General features: G+C 59.8%; 1 protein-coding gene across 1 annotated transcript in view; it reads right to left on the reverse strand.

The window, feature by feature from the left end:
- Window positions 1-16,734, reverse strand: part of ZC3H3 (zinc finger CCCH-type containing 3) — a 91,576-nt gene that overhangs the window by 53,125 nt on the left and 21,717 nt on the right. The window lies entirely within an intron of this gene.

The raw sequence follows: 16,734 nt of genomic DNA on the forward strand, positions 1-16,734 counted from the left end.
CCAGTGTCACGGCCTCAAAGCCACTGAAGAGGTAGGAGACTGGGGATGCTGAGAAACTGCCCACTGGGAAAGCCAGAGAAGCCAAGCAGCCTGGGGCCCAGCCACTGGGACGCATCATAGGCCCAGGGCCCCGCAGGTTCCACACTAGGAACCCTCCAGAATCAGGGTTGGGCCCTGACTCACAGGAGCTCCTGGAGGGATGGGGAGGAGTGGGGGACAGGCCACCTCTGCCCAGGGCAGCAGTGGGTATGGGAGGCTCGGGCAGGCAGAGCTCCTGCCTGTGCCCCACACGGGCGGAGCGCTAGAGAGCTCACCTCTCCACTGCCATGCCCAGACAGACATGTACTTAATCAGTCTGTTTTCATATCATTTTGCAGGGTGATATACACAACGGCTTTTTCTTGCTGAATGTTTCATGCAATTAGCAGGGATCTGTTTTGCCCGAGTTCCCTTCCACTTGATAGCCAGCAGTTTCTCTATAGCTCCGAGGAATGCATCTAAATGCCCAACTTTCATAACGCACAGCTCTAACCACCCAGATAATTAAAGCCAACACCGTGCTGGGAGGCAGGCGCCCAGCCCAACTGCTCCCTTCCTCCACAGGCACAGGGCCCCAAGCAAGAGGCTCCCTTCCAGTCCATGCCCAGCTTCCCCCCTGTCCTGGGACCCTGTCTGCCCCGAGAGGCCTCAGGACATACCCTCCCAGTACCCTGCTCCTTGTACAGGACCAGCAACTGTTACTGTTACTGAAAATCCCCTTCCAGAACCCTTAACCAAACAGACTTCCTGCAGGCAAGGTCACTCCTGAAGCCAACACCCCCTGTAGGCTCTCCCGCTCACTGGAAGCACCCTAAGGAGCCACTGGGAGCCCCGGGGCAGGCCAGGGAGCAGAAGCAGCCCTGCATGGCCAGTGCAGCCACAGAAAGCACCTCACACCTCCCACTGGCTGTCAGCTGCCCCGCCCTCAAGCACTCCCCACCCACCCTGGGCTGTGGCCTCTACCAGGGCACCCATCAGCCCACATGAGGCAGGTGAGGAGCACTGGGCCCTCCTGAGAGCCCCCCAGAGCCCACGCCAGAGGGTCTGCCCCTGCTACCCGCATCTTGAGAGGAGGGAGTGCAGTCTGCATGAACCGGCCAGGGTCAGGAGGGACAATGGGGCTAGGTGGCCCCAGGAGAAGCGGGAATGAGGGCCACTTCTAGTCCAGGGGACTGAAGGCAGGGACCTGCGGCAGCTGCCCACTGAGGAAAGGCCACAGCAATGTCCAGGTGAGGCTGGGCTGGGACAACCCCAGCTCTCTACACCCGTCTCACACCCAGCCACGGGTCCCACCTCCCAGATCTCTCTCTCCCCTTGAGCCTCCAAAGGCAGCAGCTCAGGGAGAGCCAGGGAGGAAACGGGAGCTCGGGAAACCAAAGCATGAAGTCCTAACACTTGGAATGCCCTGATCCTTGCTGAGTGGCCAAAGTAAGTGAATCTTTAGCTCTGAATACCTGTCTCTGCCCCCCACCCTGCTTGGGACACGGGAGAGCCTGGCATACAGTGGGTGTCAATAAATAAATATTTGTTGAATTGAATTTTCAAGGTCTCACAAGCAAGGAGAGACCAGCAAAAATCAATAATAGTGTGTACCAACTAAGAGCTTGAGAACATGAGAATTCCTGAAGTTATCAATAACCCTGAGCTGACCTCATCACCAGAGCCCAGCTCCAGCTCCCTTCTTCTGCCTGAGGACAGCGCCGGCCACCAGGCCCGCTCCTGCCCTGCCTGGGCTATGCTGGACGGCTTGAGGCTGCCTCTGTGTCTGGATAAGGATATGCACGGCCACAGGGCCAGGGCTCAGGGTACCTGCCCATCCCCCAACCTCAGAGCACCGGGTGATACAGTGAGGACTCAAGCCTGCTGGCTCACTGGCCTGCGGCCCACTCTGCCCACATCCCACAGAGGACTCCCCATGGCTGCCCACTGCCTGCCGCCCTGTGATGCAGAGCCTGGAGTGGAGAATATCCCCTGGCCCCTACCTACTGAGAGTCTAGCACTGCTGAGCAAGGTAGGGATGCTGACTGGGGCTTATAGGGCCCGGCCAAGTCCCCGCCTCACCAACCTCACTTCCCTACATCCTGAGCACCAGAGAGCCCCCAGACCTGTCCCCATTCCACTCCCAGCTCCCAGTGTACAACACCCCTTTGGCTAAAATCATCTCCTGACCTCATGTCCGTCCTCCCCCTCCCTGGTCCACAGATGTCACCTCCTCCAGGAAGCCCCCAGCCCTCAGCCACTGCAGGACTAGACTCTACATCCTAGAAAGCTCCTATCCAGGTGGGGCAGTTCGGAGCAGGTTGGACTTGCAGGCAGCAGTGCCCAGGCCAACTGCACACCTGCGGGCCCAGCCCCTCTCCTGCTGTTAATGAACACCAGCATCAACACACTCTTTTGCCTACTGTCATGTCTCCTCATTAACTTCCTGCATGTCACTCAGTGCCCAATTACCATTCCTAAAAGTACAAAAGAACAAAGCAACTCCTGCCGCCTCGTTAGAACCCCTCTCTCCCTTGGTCCTCTCTTGGTCAGAGCAGAGACCCTGAGAGGGGCTCAGAGGGGAGGTTGCAGCCAGTGGATGCCCACTGGGCTTCAGCCCCCACGCCGCCCCCACGGTGGGGCCTTGTCCCCACAGCAGGTCACTCATAGCACCCATCTTCCCCAGTGGGCGGCTTGAATACATGACCCTGATCCCGGGGCTGGAAGCAGGATGGATTCTTCCTGTTCCCTTGCATTTGCACAGAGCATGAGTGGGTGGCAGAGCCCGCCGAGCTGCAGCACCTGCTGTGGAGCCAACCTGGAGACCTAGTCAGAAACAGGCTCTGCCCTCCCCCGCCAGGACACAGCCGAACAGCCCACTCTCCCTTGCTGGCTGAAGGGTTTTGTGTAGATAGTCATGTTATTTAGATAGGACGGTGGTTAATTCCCTTCATTACAGACTCTCAGGGCTGTAATTTTCCCTCCACATGATATATTCCCTGTGGCACGCTTCACTCAAATCCAGCCCCCTGGGCCTTTATTGCCAACGAGGCCCCAGTGCCGCGTTATCAGGCCCACACACACAGCCCTCTCCACCCACCATCCAGAGGTCACTTCTAATGACTAATCGATCTCATTAGCTTTCCTAATTAAAAACTTTACTACCGCAATGGAAGACAAACTACAGAAAAACTGCTGGCATCATATTTGAATGGGATATGAGCCCCATCTATCAGTTGGGCTGCAGCTCCTGCAGGAACTGCACCCCCAGGCTGGGCGTCCAGCCTCTCCCTCATGCCCACGCAGGCCGGGGCCGGGTGCAGACAGCCCGAGGGTGCCCCAACAGCCTTGCTGTGCACCAAGCGCCATGTCCCAAGGGCCACGGTTGAGGCCCAGAGAGGCTGAGACCAGCATGTAGGGGCAGGGCTAGGCACCCAGGATCGGGCTCCTACCCCCAACACACGCGGTGCCCTGACCGCAGAGCCCGGCCCCTAGGCACCCCAGCTGTCCCTCCTCGGTCAGTTCCACCACAGACAGAGATCATGGCTCTCACTCTGTTTTACTGCAGAGCAGGAGTTGAGGGGAGGCTCAGATTTTCACAGAACTTCAAAGAAAAATAACTAGGAGGAAATTGAGTTGCTAATTTCACAAGTGCTTAATAAATAAAATGAAACCAGAACTACGACTTTGTGGAAAGAACTGCCTGACGCTGCCAGCCAGGAGGGAGAAGGCTGCTCGCTGCTGCCACCGCCAGCCAGAGCAAGGCACAGAGCCGGAGGCTTCCAGCCAAGCCCGGGCCTCCAACAGTCAGCCTTCCCGCCCAGTGCTTGAAGCCCCTTCCCAGGTACTTCTGCAGGTACTTTGTCCTAGCTGGGAGATGGGGACAGCTGAGCCGGAGGCCAGAGACTGACGCCTGAGCATAGAATTTGTCAGAGTCAGCCACAAGACACCCATGGCAGTGGAACAGCACAGGACAGGGCCCGTGAAGACAAACGTAAGTGCCCAATGTGCCAGGCAGCGTGCGGGGAAGGGCCAGACCCCCAGGACCACAGGGTGCCCCAGGCTCTGCAGGCAAGGAGAATGTACAGAGGCAGAGGTCAGGATAGGTGCAGGCCTCTAGGGCCGTGGCAGTGCTGCTCAGGTGAGGGCAGGGCACTGCTGACTAGGACAGCTGTGGGGCTGCGGGCTTCTGCTGGCCAGGCTTTCCCATCCCTGATTCGCTACATACAGCTCAACATTCTTTGTATATTGCCTAATCTGCTCTGTATCAGCAGCTGCCCTGACGCTTCTTCAATATCTCCAAGCTGTCTACACCCTGTGCTGGCTGAAAGCAGCTCCACAAGGCCGCGGCAGGGCTCAGCTTTTCCAGGAGCCACATTGATTTCTGCTCTTCTGCTCCATCTTCCCTTCCCAGGTGGCTCATGTCCCAGCAGACCTGTCTGATTGTGATCGGTCCTCGGTGCCCTCTCCCCAAACACTGGGTGGGCCCAGGGTAGAGGTGCCCCACCTGGCAAGAGCCCCTGGGGGCACGACCCTCCGGCTCTGGCAGCCCCCGGCCAGCTCACGGCCCCTGACTGAAGGCAGTTTTACACATCCAAACTCACTCACCCCAAGTGTCAGGGTCTAAAAGGCCTTTTCTTTCAATCTTACTGCAGTTTTTGACGAGGTACCAACCCTGTACCAGCCCGGGGTATCTTGTCCTGGTGCCCATGGACCTGGCCTTCCTGAGCATGGCGGGGGGAAGCAGCAGGCACCGGCCTGGCCCCTCCATGACACAGACAGGTGGTGGCGCCTCCCAGCAGGGCTGCCAGACACCCCATTAGGCAAGTGGGACACAGAGCCTGGGGAGAGGCAGGAGGCCCATGCATGCCCCCAGGGACCTGAGAGCTGGCGGGTGTGGTGGCTGCACCCATTGTGCACCTTGGCCCTGGGAAGGGCAGGAGCTTTCAGACATCACCTTCCCCTGCTCCTGCTGGGCTTGGGGCCTCACCTGCAAGGCCTCTGCCCCAGGCACCGTCCCAACCACCCCACGGCTCAGGTGGCTGTGCTTTCATCCCCACAGCTGCAGAAGGGCGCCAGGGACAGGCGCTTGTATTCTCACAGGAGAGCAGACTCCTCACAATTAATTGCCTAATTAGAGTCATGAGTACAACAGAAAGCACTCCACGGTGCGGTATGGCACACGTGCAGGCGGAACGAGGGGAGCATCTGCAGGAGCGACTCTGAGCCTGGCTTGGCAGGCACAGGAAGGGCGGGGGGCTCTGGGAGGGGGGATAGCATGGGCACAGGCACAGGCCCAGGACTGGAGAAGGGAAGGGGCCACAAGGTGCAGGAATAGCTCTGAGTAGGTGGGGGCCCCAGTGCTTCTGGTGGAAGTGGGCAGCAAGCTGGGGGTGGCTAGCACCCAGTTCACATATGCATCTCGCCCGCTCCTCAACCTCTGCACGCTCATGCCTTACCCTCAGCAAGCACCCAACAAGCACAGGCCCCGTCCCCCGTCCCTGGAGGCTCAACTCAAAGGCCGCCACCTGTGGGCACACCACCCCTCCCAACTTGGACTAGGAAAGCACTGCGGGGCAAAGGCTGCACAGCAGGGAGGAGCTGAGGGAGGGGACCTGGCCCAGCAAGGCCTGAGGAAACAGGCAAGGTGAGGGGAAGGAACCCCAGTGGCTGCTGGGCAGACCCTCAGGCCTCCCTCCAACTCCATCCACCAGCCTGGTGGGAGGGGAGAGGTCAGCCGAGGTGGGGCTGCCCTGACGGTGGCTGCACACAGGGGCTGCACACCCAACAGGAATGCACTCAGCAAGTGCTGCGCAGCCTGGCAGCAGCCTCGTCCCCAAAACTACTGAACTGCAGTCTTGGGAAAATAGCCACAAAAATTTCAACAGAATGTGCAGTGTACATTTATGAGAAGACTTACTCTGGCATCTAAAACTATGGCATATGTGTGAGTTGTTGTAAAGCCCCCAGGCCTGGCAGGAGCATGGTGCCCACTCCCGTGGTGGGACTCTGTCCCCTGTTGAGGGTGTGCAGGTAGAGCAGTGCTCCAGGGCAGGGCCAGCTCTGCCCACACAAGCATGGACACCTGGCACTTCGAGGCCCAGGGATACCCGGCACCTCAGCCAGGGCAGCACCTCGAAGCCCATGCTGCGGCCAGCCAGGGTGGACATCTGGACACAGCACAGCCCAGTCCCAAACCCAGCTCAGTCTCTGAGCGACTCGCCAGCCTGCAGGGCAAGCACCACTCCACCAGACATTCTCTCAAAGTCGGCATGGTCACTACCCTGCGAGCAGATGCTCACCTCCAGCACTGGCTGCGTACCAGGTCCTGGAGGTGGTGAGGCCAGACCTGCACGTGGGGGTGAAAAGAGCGATGGCCTCCGAAGAGGGGTGGGCAAACCCCAGGGGCCCCACAAGAGGCTCCTTGGAGGCACCATGTACAAGGCATCCGTGAGGAAGGCTGAACAGGGGACCTGGTATCTGTTCCACGAAGGGGTCACAGGAGACTGCTCTCTCTGCAGACCCCTGGGCCATCTGCTCCACCTGGCTCAGGCCTGGTGCTCCCCAGTCTCTGCAGCACCAGCGGCCAAAGCCCAACTGGAGCCCCACCCCAACCCAGGCCCAGACTCAACAACCCTCACCCTCAGTGTCTGACTGCAGCCGATCACACTGCCAGGCCCACCCCCAGCCAGATGTGCAAGCACATGCGTGCGATCATCTCCTGCTCATGAAGCTTGGTGCCCCTCAGGTCCCTTGCTTCTATACCAGGCTGGGTGCCATGCCGCAGCCATGCCCTGGCCAGCCAGAAGGGAACTGCCACTCAAGCAGGACCCAGTCCTGAAGCTGCTGAGCTCAGCGCCTGGGAGGGCGCAGCACCAACAGCCCCCAATCGGATGCTGGGTGAAGAGGGGGCTGCGCAGCCTCTCCAGAAAGGCAAGAGGCAGGAAGGGCAGCTTCACCCCTCAGCCCCCAACCCATCTTTCCACTCAGTATCTCATATCTCTCTGTTTGATCTCTTCGTCTCTGACCTCCTCCACAATCTCCCTGTCTGTCTGGGCCTGTCACAGTGGCTGCTGCAGGTCACCATGTCTGCTCCAGTGAGACGAGGCCCCATGACCACACCACCCTGCACACACATGCCCTACCCTGGGCCCTGGGGTGCTCAGGGAACCTACTCTGCCCCTCCACGGCTCCACACTTACCAGTTCCCACCACTGTGCACCTGGCCCTGGTCTCCCACTCCTGGCACCCATGCCAGGTGGCCTGCAGCTGCTCTGTCTTCTAGACTCCAGGAACAGAGGGCAGGAGGATGCCTGTGCAGCGTTCCATCATGGCAGCCAGCCGGGGCAGCATCACGGCCCGTGGGGTGCAGCGCAGGAAGGCAGTGATTAGTGCCAATGAGCACCAAGTCCCAGGGCTGACCTGATCACGCGTGACACTGCTCCCTGCAGGCAGCACTGCGGCTGCGGAGACTCCATGGTGAGGGGAGGCAGAATCAAAGCAGTGCCAGGGGGAGGCTCAGTCCCTCCCCTGGCCCAGACGTTCCAGGCCCCTCATCTGGTCGCAGGGAAGGATCTAGGGAGGGCTGCTTCTGCCTGGCTCTGGCCAGCTCACGCAGAACATCCCTGTCACTAGAAGAGGGGAGAGTGCTGTCCCCTCATGCCCTCAACATACAACCCACGACGCCAGCTGCATAACAGAGATGAAGGGTACACCAGCCTCTCAGCACACAGACAGAAAGATGACCGAGGCCTAGGGAAGGAGCAGCCTGCCCACGATGCCCAGCTGGACAGGGCCCAGGCTGGGCAAGGAGGGTGCTGGGACAAGGAGTCTTTGCCAGGGGCCTCTCAGGAAGGACAGAAGAGAGCTAGGCTCCCAGTGTCACCAGCCTGGAAACAATCGGTGAGGCGCTCCATGCTCCATCCATGAAGACTGCTGGAAACATGGCTGCCCACCTCCACCTAGCCTACCCCTCCACCTGAACCTGCAGCCCTCCACCTGCAGACCCCACCTCTACCTTCCCCTCTATCTGAACCTGCAGACCTCCACCTAGCCTGCCCCTCCACCTGTGCCTGCAGACTTCCACCTGCATCTACAGACCTTTACCTACACCTATACCTCCACCTGCTCCTGCACATCTCCACCTGAACCTGCCCAACACCACCTGCACTGGCCCCTCCTCCTGTGCCCACTCATCTCCACCTATGCTCACGGGCCACTATCTGTGTGGGCAGACATCCATCCGTCCTGCACACAGATGGAGCCAGCTCCAGGGCCTACCACACACAGCACCCCAGCACCCAGCCAGCCCTAGCCAGTTCCAGCCCAGAATCCACAAGTGCAGGGAGCATGCAGGTGACGTGGCTTGGCCCTCCTGTTCCCGCTCATGAGGACACAGCCATGTTATTATGACAAAGCCCCACCTGTCCTCCCCTGTGCACGGCAGCTGCTATGCTTCCACGGGCTGTCCATTGCTCTAAATGAGCCACAAGGCAGCCAAGGTGGGGGGCGGCTGGCGCAGCAGGAGCTGCCAGGGACCTCGCTCTAACAAGCTTCAGACACGGGATGACTGGAATCACAAAGTATGAATTTTTATGAGTCTAATAAATCACTCCACTTTTCCTATGCTTGATGGTTCCCAGCACTGCAAACACTGGAAAAGTTCCACTGCAAGCAGAGGCAGGGTGGAGGCCCTCCTGAGCACCCTTGAACACCCTGGCTCTGGGCCCTGAGGCCACCAGAGGCCGCCAGAGGCCGACGCGTCCAGCAGGTCCCTCACACAGTCGGCTCACCAGCTGCTAGAAAGGCCAGGCCAGAAAAACCTGACTCAAGGCCTTGTTAGCATGGAAGGAAACTCTGCAGCAGCACAGGCAGCCACAGGGGCAAGCTGCCTCGTTCCAATCAGAATCAGCACAGGGTATGTGGCAGAGGACACGAATGTACACACACACACACACACACACACACACACACACACACACGCACGCACGCACACATCTGTGCACACGCACGCACACACTCATCCCAACAAAGACGCAGGAGGACCACAAGCCCTGGAAGAGAAGGAGTGGACCCCTCAGGTGTCACAGCCCAGGCCCATCCAGGGCGCCTAGCTACGGACCAGGACACGTCGGCCACTCAGCACCTCCCCAAGGGGATGCAGAGACGTGGCTGCCTGCAAAGTGGGATGAGCCCCAGGTTTCCTGTTCTGGCCCTGCACCCCTTGGCCACAGCTGGTTCCTCACCAGCCTTCCTCACAGCACTGCTGGAAACAGGGGATCCATCTTTGACAAACATTTACGGATTATCAGATCACAACAGCAGCCGCAGACAGGGCCATAAGTCACCCTAAGCAGCCATCCATGCTGCAGTCTGAGGAGTTTGGGCAGCTTGGCGATGACAAATAACCGCTGTCAGCTGCCCTGTTCCCCCGTGCGGGATCCATGTTCTCTGTTGTTCCACACTACCTGGTGTTTAATGACAACACTGTCAGCCCGCGACGCAGCGCCAGCGAACCCGCCGATGCCTCAGACTGTCAGAGCCTTATTAGAGGAAAGATTGAGACCCTACTCTTCTTAAAGTCACTCAAGCAACACAAGCCGCGAGTTCCTGTAATTATTGTGCGCAAGCCATCGATCGCACGCCGACACCTGACCGTCTGTATGAAATGGGAGTAGTTTGCTCCGTGACAGTCACTATAGATTACAGAGGATGGGTCTTCCCTCCTCTTTAACCATCATTCTACCCAGCCTCAATAGCAGCGGGGGGAGAAGGGAAATCCAGCCACCCAGGAAGGCTGCACCTGAGGGGACAGGGCAGTGGGCAGCTGGGGGGATTCCTGCTGATGGGGGGAGGGCAGGAGCAGGAGGCTGGACAGAGCCCCTGTGACCCTACTTCACAGAGAAGAGGACCAGGGCCAGAGGCATGTGCCAGAGAGCAATGTCTCCCCAGCTTTCCCCACCACTCCCAGCAGCCCCAGGCAGCCCCAGCTGGAGGTCATGCCCAACTGGCCCCCAGGCCCCCATGCTGCCTAGAGACAGCCTATGAGCCCAGGACCCCAAGGCCCTCTGCTCCCCTGCCACCCTGTCTGGCCTCGGACCCCGAGAAGCATCTGAGACAGGATGCCCCAGGGCGGGGGCCCTAAGTGGACTGTGAATGCTTCCTCTTCCTCACTGAGCCTCTGTTTTGGCTCCCAGCTCCTGGCCTGCTGGGGCCCTGCCACCAAGCCTTGGTGAGAGGAGAGGAAGATCGGCTCCTCCTCGCTCTCTAGTCCCCCTGAACCCGGCTCCCTCCTCCTCTCTGTGGAACATGCTCCCTGCCCCAGCACACATTTACTGAGGGTGCCATGCACATGAGCCAGCCAGGCTCTTAGAGACACAATGCAGAAGTCCCCAGAGAACAGGCCCGCTCTGGGCCAGGATAGCAGCTCCACTCTGAGCAAGACACAGGCCAGCCCCCAGGCCCTCCCCACCAACTCTCCGGTGACAGAACCTGGAGGTGGCCACTCGGCACAGCCTCACGTCCCCTTGCCACAGCAGAACAGCTGTGGGGAAGCCCCGTCCACAGGGTCCCTTCTAAGAGAGCACCGCCACCCTGGGTGCTGTGAGAGGCTGGCTGAGGAGCAGCAGGTCGCCAAGTGGGCAGAGCAGCCCCACAGCCTGGGCTGCGTCACTTGGGGGGACCCAGGGACCTGAACTGTTTAAGGTGCCCCACCAGGCCCCCGTGGCCAGCTGTGAGCCGCACCTGACCTTCACGGCAGTGCCTGGCTGGATGCTAAGGCCGACGGGACAGACTGTGGTGCTGAGTTGCAGCCTGCAGTCCCAGCCGCATCTGCAGCCCAGCCCTGGTGTCCCCACGAGGGCAGAGCATACTGCTTCCCACAGCTGGGCCTTCTCATGGGACTCCTGCTCTGCTTCCTCTGAGTCAGTGCCAGAGAAAGGTGCTTCCAAGAGAGCCTAGAAATCACCCTCTACAAAAAGCAGCAGTGACCAACAGAAAACCATGAGTCCCCCTCACAAACCCCAGACTGTCAGGACTTTCCTGGTCACTCACTGGATCCTTTCTGGTGGCCAGAGTGGCAGGGCTGTGGGGACAGTGAGCAGGCTACAGAGGGGAACCGCCAGGAGCCAGGTATGCCTAGGCCTCACTCACCCCTAGAGCCTCCTCAGGGGTCAGTCTCAGCCGCCACTCAGCCTGCAGTGTGGATGGCACCAGGGACAGCCCCACCAAGGTGACTGGAGATGGCAGTGTGTAAGTCACACTCTCAGAAATGTTCTAATTCATGTCAAGCTACTAGGAGGCATTTACACGCTCACTTGCAGACGCACATGCGAGAACTGCCCTGCAGAGCTGAGGCATGCACTGGCAGCACAGACTGGGAGGGTCTCCCCACCCTCAGCCCAACAGAGGCCACAGCAATGGGGGAGAAGCACCCCTGGACTTGGCTGGAGCTGCACTGGTGGCCCTGGCCCAATAGGCGGTACCCCACTGCCCTCTAGGAGGGGCCATTCCCTCTCTGCAGCCTCCAGCCCCCTGGTGATGTCTACCAAGCACAGTGAGCAAAGAGGCCCTGCTGGGGCCACAGAAGGCCAGGGAGCAGAGGGCTCCATGCCAGGAGAGGCGCGGGGGTGTCCTGGGCAATGATGAAGAGGACTCAATGTACCCAACCTGCCTGGGGAAGCCAGTGTGGGCCAGATGGAGGGGGAAGGAGGGAGGGAGGGAGAGGGCTCTGGGGCACAGGGCCAGCCAGGCAGCAGCTCAGCACTAGGGTTAAGGTAGGACTAGGGTACACAGCACAGGGACAGGCTGCACTCTGAAGCAGGGCCTCCCAGCCACAGCTCCCCCTAACTAGTCTCCATGGCTCCAACAGGGATGGCTCCAGCCTCTGCCCCCTTTCTGGGGCTGCGGTCCTTTGCTCTCACGCACAAAGGGGTGGGGAGGGTTGGGGTTGGTGGGGGTGGAATGGGGAGCATCGTGTCTTTCAGTGAAAGTCTCCTGAAGACACAGGTTGAGAACAGCTAAACAATTCTCCTTTCTCCTTTGTCATCTGTGTCACAGCTGCAAAAACTTAGGCTCAGAGAGCATAGGACAAGGCCAAGGGGTAGGTGGGCAGGGTCTGACCCACTCGCACGTATGCACACTCTAGTGCACATATGTGCATTCACACACATGCACACTCACATGTATGCACACACTAGCACATATATGCACTCACGCATACATTCAGGGCACATGCACAGTACACCAACATGCATACACTTGCACCTACAATGCACACACCCACATATACCTTTACACACTTGTGCACACACATGCACGCTCATGCTTTCACATACACTCATGCACACAGCGCTCACACATACACACTCGTGCACATGTGTTCTCAGGCACAATGCACACATGTGCACACACGTGCATTCACATGCACACTCATGCACACAGTCTCCCAGGTCAGTTCCACCTCGCTCACTTGGTTGCTCCCCTCAGGTCACTCTGACAGGGGCCATCCCTGGCAGCTCTGCAGGCAGTCCCCACAGACAGGCAACCTGGGCGCAGCTGGCCTGACTGGCTCCCAGGGCAGCTGAGACCACCACTCTGTCCTGTGCACACAGCTCATCAGAAGGTCTGGAGGAGGCTACATGACAGGGGACTCAGGACAGCTGTGGCTGACTGGCACAAGACACTGCCCATGAAGGGTGGGGGAGCTGCATCCCCCACAACCCAGAGGGGCCCCTCTGCCCTGTGGGAAGCCACAGCTCTGCACCTCTGAGCCCAACAGCACCACAGGGGAGCTGCCGCATGAAGGCCAGCCCCATGCCATCCTAGATGGGCACAAACAGCACCCCAGCCCTCCCGCCAGCCCACCCACCTCCACACAAGGCTGGTGGGAGGAAACCACCCCAGTCTCTTGAGCCAGGCAGAGGAGCAGCACAGCTCGTCTGCCCAGCTCCTTCCAGCCCCAGGGTCCCACGCAGAAAGCACAGAGGATGGGTGGGCTTCTCTGAGGCCCCAAAAGGGCCCTGGTAGGAGGCAGGCACAATGGTGTCCCCAAGGCTCTGCAGGGAGGCCCTTGCCCTAGACCAACTGACAGCATCATGGAAACGCTGCACAGAAACTGTCATGGGGGAGGCATGTGGGGTCTCTTCCTCAATACAGTGAGAAGAAAGAGAGAAGAACTGCCCAGCAGGAGGGCAGGGCCAGGGCGCAGGCTCCCCTGCTGGGCCCTTCATGGGAGAAGGCAGGACCTGCCCTGCCCTGGCCCACATTGCAGTGAGGAGGTGCAGTGAGCCCAAGCCTGCATAGTAGTCCCAGGAGCCACAGGGCAGCCTGCACCCCCCCTCATGCAACCCTGAAACCCTGGTCCTATTTCAGCCTTCCAAGCCTACATGCGGAAACATGGAAGCACAGGGCACACAGGGGGTCAGTCATCGCTGCACACCCACAGCCTCAGAAGGACTCACCCTGACACCCCCACGTCTCCCAGCCTGCACTGAGCAGCTGGCTCAGGCCAAGCTTGGCTTCCTGCCCCTTCCTCCAAAACCCTCAGGCAGGGCCTGGGCTGAGCAGTGCAGATTTCCTACACAGTTCTAAGCCTTTCCATCTTATCTGGAGGCCCACCCTGAGTCACCCCAGGCCTCAGCTAGCCAGCACTGTGCCCCCCAAGATGGGCAGCAGAGAGGCAGCCAGTCTAAAGTGAGGCCTGCCTGGCTGAGTCTTGCAGCATCTTTCTGCCCACAGGGGCAGGGCTCCAGCCTTCTCATGTGCGGCAGCTCATGATGCCCACCTGAGGCCTGTTCCACCCCTACCTGACTCAGGAGCTGAGAGGGGAGCTGGAACTGCTCCTCCCTGCCCTTGTTTGCCAAGAGCCATTACCTTTTCCCAGAAGTTCCCCTCACAACTGACTGAGGCCTGCGCAGTGCACAGAAGCTCGACCCTGGCCCACAGAGAGCAAGAAAGATGCTTCACAGCTACCAGGTTTACCCCCACGTGTACACACGGCCACCTCTTACACAGCCATACGGGGCAGAGAGATCAGCCTCAGGGCCCTGCCTACCAGGCCAGTGGGGAACGAGTTCTCAGCTGCACACAGCCGGCCCAGGAGGAGGGGACAGACCAGCTGCTGGAAGCGTTGGGTGGTGACCACAGAGCAGGACTTGGGAGGGGAGGGCTGCAGCTGAGCAGGTAGGCCCTGGCCACTCCACGCTGACTAGCGGCAGTGGCCACAGCCCCTCCCCTCAACAAAGAATACCACTGCCAGCCTCCTGGGCAGCCTGGCTCCTCCCAGAAGGCCCTTCTCTATGAGAGGTGGTGCTAAGCAGGCCCCACTCAAGGTAGCAGAGGCTGGGGTGTCCCAGTGGAGAGCCACACAGTGCCAGATGTGGGCAGGGGAGCAGGGCTGGACTTCAGGGCACCAGTCAAGAGTGGGGTCACAGTGCTGACAGATGGTGGGGGGCCCTCTTGGGTGTCAGCACCTGAATCATGCACTGACTGCAGCTCCTAACAACAATCTGTGACAGTTGCCCTGTCCTTGGCAAGGAGGCTGAGGCACAGAGCAGGGATGGCAGCCCAAGGTCACAGCATGTGGGCAGAGCCTCAAAGTTCTGCAGGGACTGACCCCACCTCCACTTGTTGGGGCCATCCCAGGCCTTGGGGGCACCTCAGAAGTGGCATAGTGGGACTCCCCAAGACCCCAGCCCCAGCTCTGCATCCACCCTCCCGGGAGCTCCCAGCAGGCCAGGGGACTGGCTGCGGGCAGTGAGCCCAGGCCAGCTGGAGTAGCCCAGTCACTCCTGCAGCACACGGCATCTCCAGGACTGTGCAGCCCCACAGAGGCACCATCCCCCCCAGCAGGTAGGTGGCTAGTGCCAAGTTCTTCCTGGGAGCTCGGCCCTACCCACGCACCTCCCCTGCACTGCCTCAGCTCCTTCTCACACCCCCCAGTGCGGCCAAGTCAGGAAGAGGCGAAGCCAGTGCACTTACCTGGGACATGCAGGACCTGGGCCCTCAGAAAGGGTCCCCCAGGGGAATACAGGCCAAGCATACATGCATCTTTTTGAGGTGTCATGTCTCCCCTACTGGAGTGGGGAGCAAGGCTTTTCTCTTCTACCCTGCCACAACCCTAGCCCCTGACTAGAAATAGAACTCCCACATTGAAAGGGGACCATGCCAAGGTCGGTGGGCAAGAGCTGCCATGGGGGGATTCTCCTTGCTGAGGTGTCCTGAAACCTGGGGACTCAACACAGGGGCTTCTATGGAAGGGGTCAGGTCAGAAGGGGTGTGCTTGCCCGGGCAAGCATCTGTCAGGTCCGTGACGGGGCCCTACTACTCTGAGCATTGTGGTCCAGGGCTGCAGCAGCCCCAACCCACCCTCAGTTGCCTTCCCTTGGGATCCCATTCACCCCTGAAATAGAGCAGAATGGCCCATGGTCTTGGCAGAGCCTGAATCACTGCAGACATCATTAGTGCTCATGATGCACCTTTAAACACACCACGCATGGCACCTAGGGAGGAGCACTGCAGGCCACAGGTGCCTCGCTGACTAAAGACCTGTTTCTTTTGGCCCATTAATCAGTTATTGCCCTCTTAGTTCAGCAAGAGCTCCATCCCAGGTCATTAAGCAGCCACCCAGCCTAGCTCTTCATGCGCACCCAACTCAAGCTCCCTCCAGGGATGCCGGCTACAAAGGTGCTGGCAGACAGGACCCCCCAGCAGGGACCCCCATGCTGAGAGTCCAGGGCCCCTCGGGGGTGGGAGTTGGCTGTGGTAAAAGGGATGTTCTCTCTCTGCTCTGCGCCCTGCCCCAGAGTGGCCTGGACTGGGGCCTCTGCTCCTGGGAGGCCACTGTCACCTGGTCAACCCAGCAATCCAGCATGCAGAGCCAGGCAGGTGTCACGCACAGAGGCTGCACCTCCTCAACTCACACCTCTCCCAGCGCCCCACCAGGAAGATAATTTTGGGGAGAGCGATCCTTTTGCTGACTTCCTGGCAGAAGGCAGGGTGGGGAGGGTGGCCATTGGAGACTCTCCTACCGCAAGCCCCCCACCTCCGTCTTGCAGACGTGAGACTGCGGCCGGACAATCTGCTGCCTCCTACGGGCACCGGCCTGGTGTCCTCACAGGGGCTATAAGAGATGGTGTTTTGGAATCCAGGGCCCGTGCCCCTGCCTAGCTCAGGCACTGCTTTGCTGCCAGCCTCTGGGAGGCCCCTGAGCCTTGCCCAAACTCTCCCTTGGCCGGCTGCTCTGGGGAAGTGCCATACTTCACACAAGCGAGAGTGCATTCTCTACAAGCTGCAGACACCCGCTGCGGGAGCCGGCGCACCACCCTCCCTCTTGCTCACGCCTGCCACTTCATTGCTCTGCTGGTGGTGCCCAAACAGCAATTAGTAGAAAAGCTGCCAGACCCCATCACGGATCTGTGCAGCTCGGAAGGCACCATGAGGAGGAAACACAACACTGCCACGACTGATTTAGACAGAGCGAAGCCGCACAAAACAACAGCAAATGGGCTGGTGAGAGCTCAGGGCAGGGCTGGGTCCTGTCCATGGGGCTCTGTGGGCCCACCTGGGCGCAGGAGTGTTCCTGGACAGAGCCAGCCAGGAAGGGGCCACAGCCCTGGAATGGGCACCCAGGTTCCAGTCGATTCTAGGTCAGTGTGCCACATACACTGGGTGGCCCCACTCTCTCGGGCATAGTCTCCCCATCCACAAATGGGCAGG

The sequence above is a fragment of the Cynocephalus volans genome, chromosome 15 (assembly GCF_027409185.1).
Source record: "Cynocephalus volans isolate mCynVol1 chromosome 15, mCynVol1.pri, whole genome shotgun sequence".
Lineage (NCBI taxonomy): Eukaryota > Metazoa > Chordata > Mammalia > Dermoptera > Cynocephalidae > Cynocephalus > Cynocephalus volans.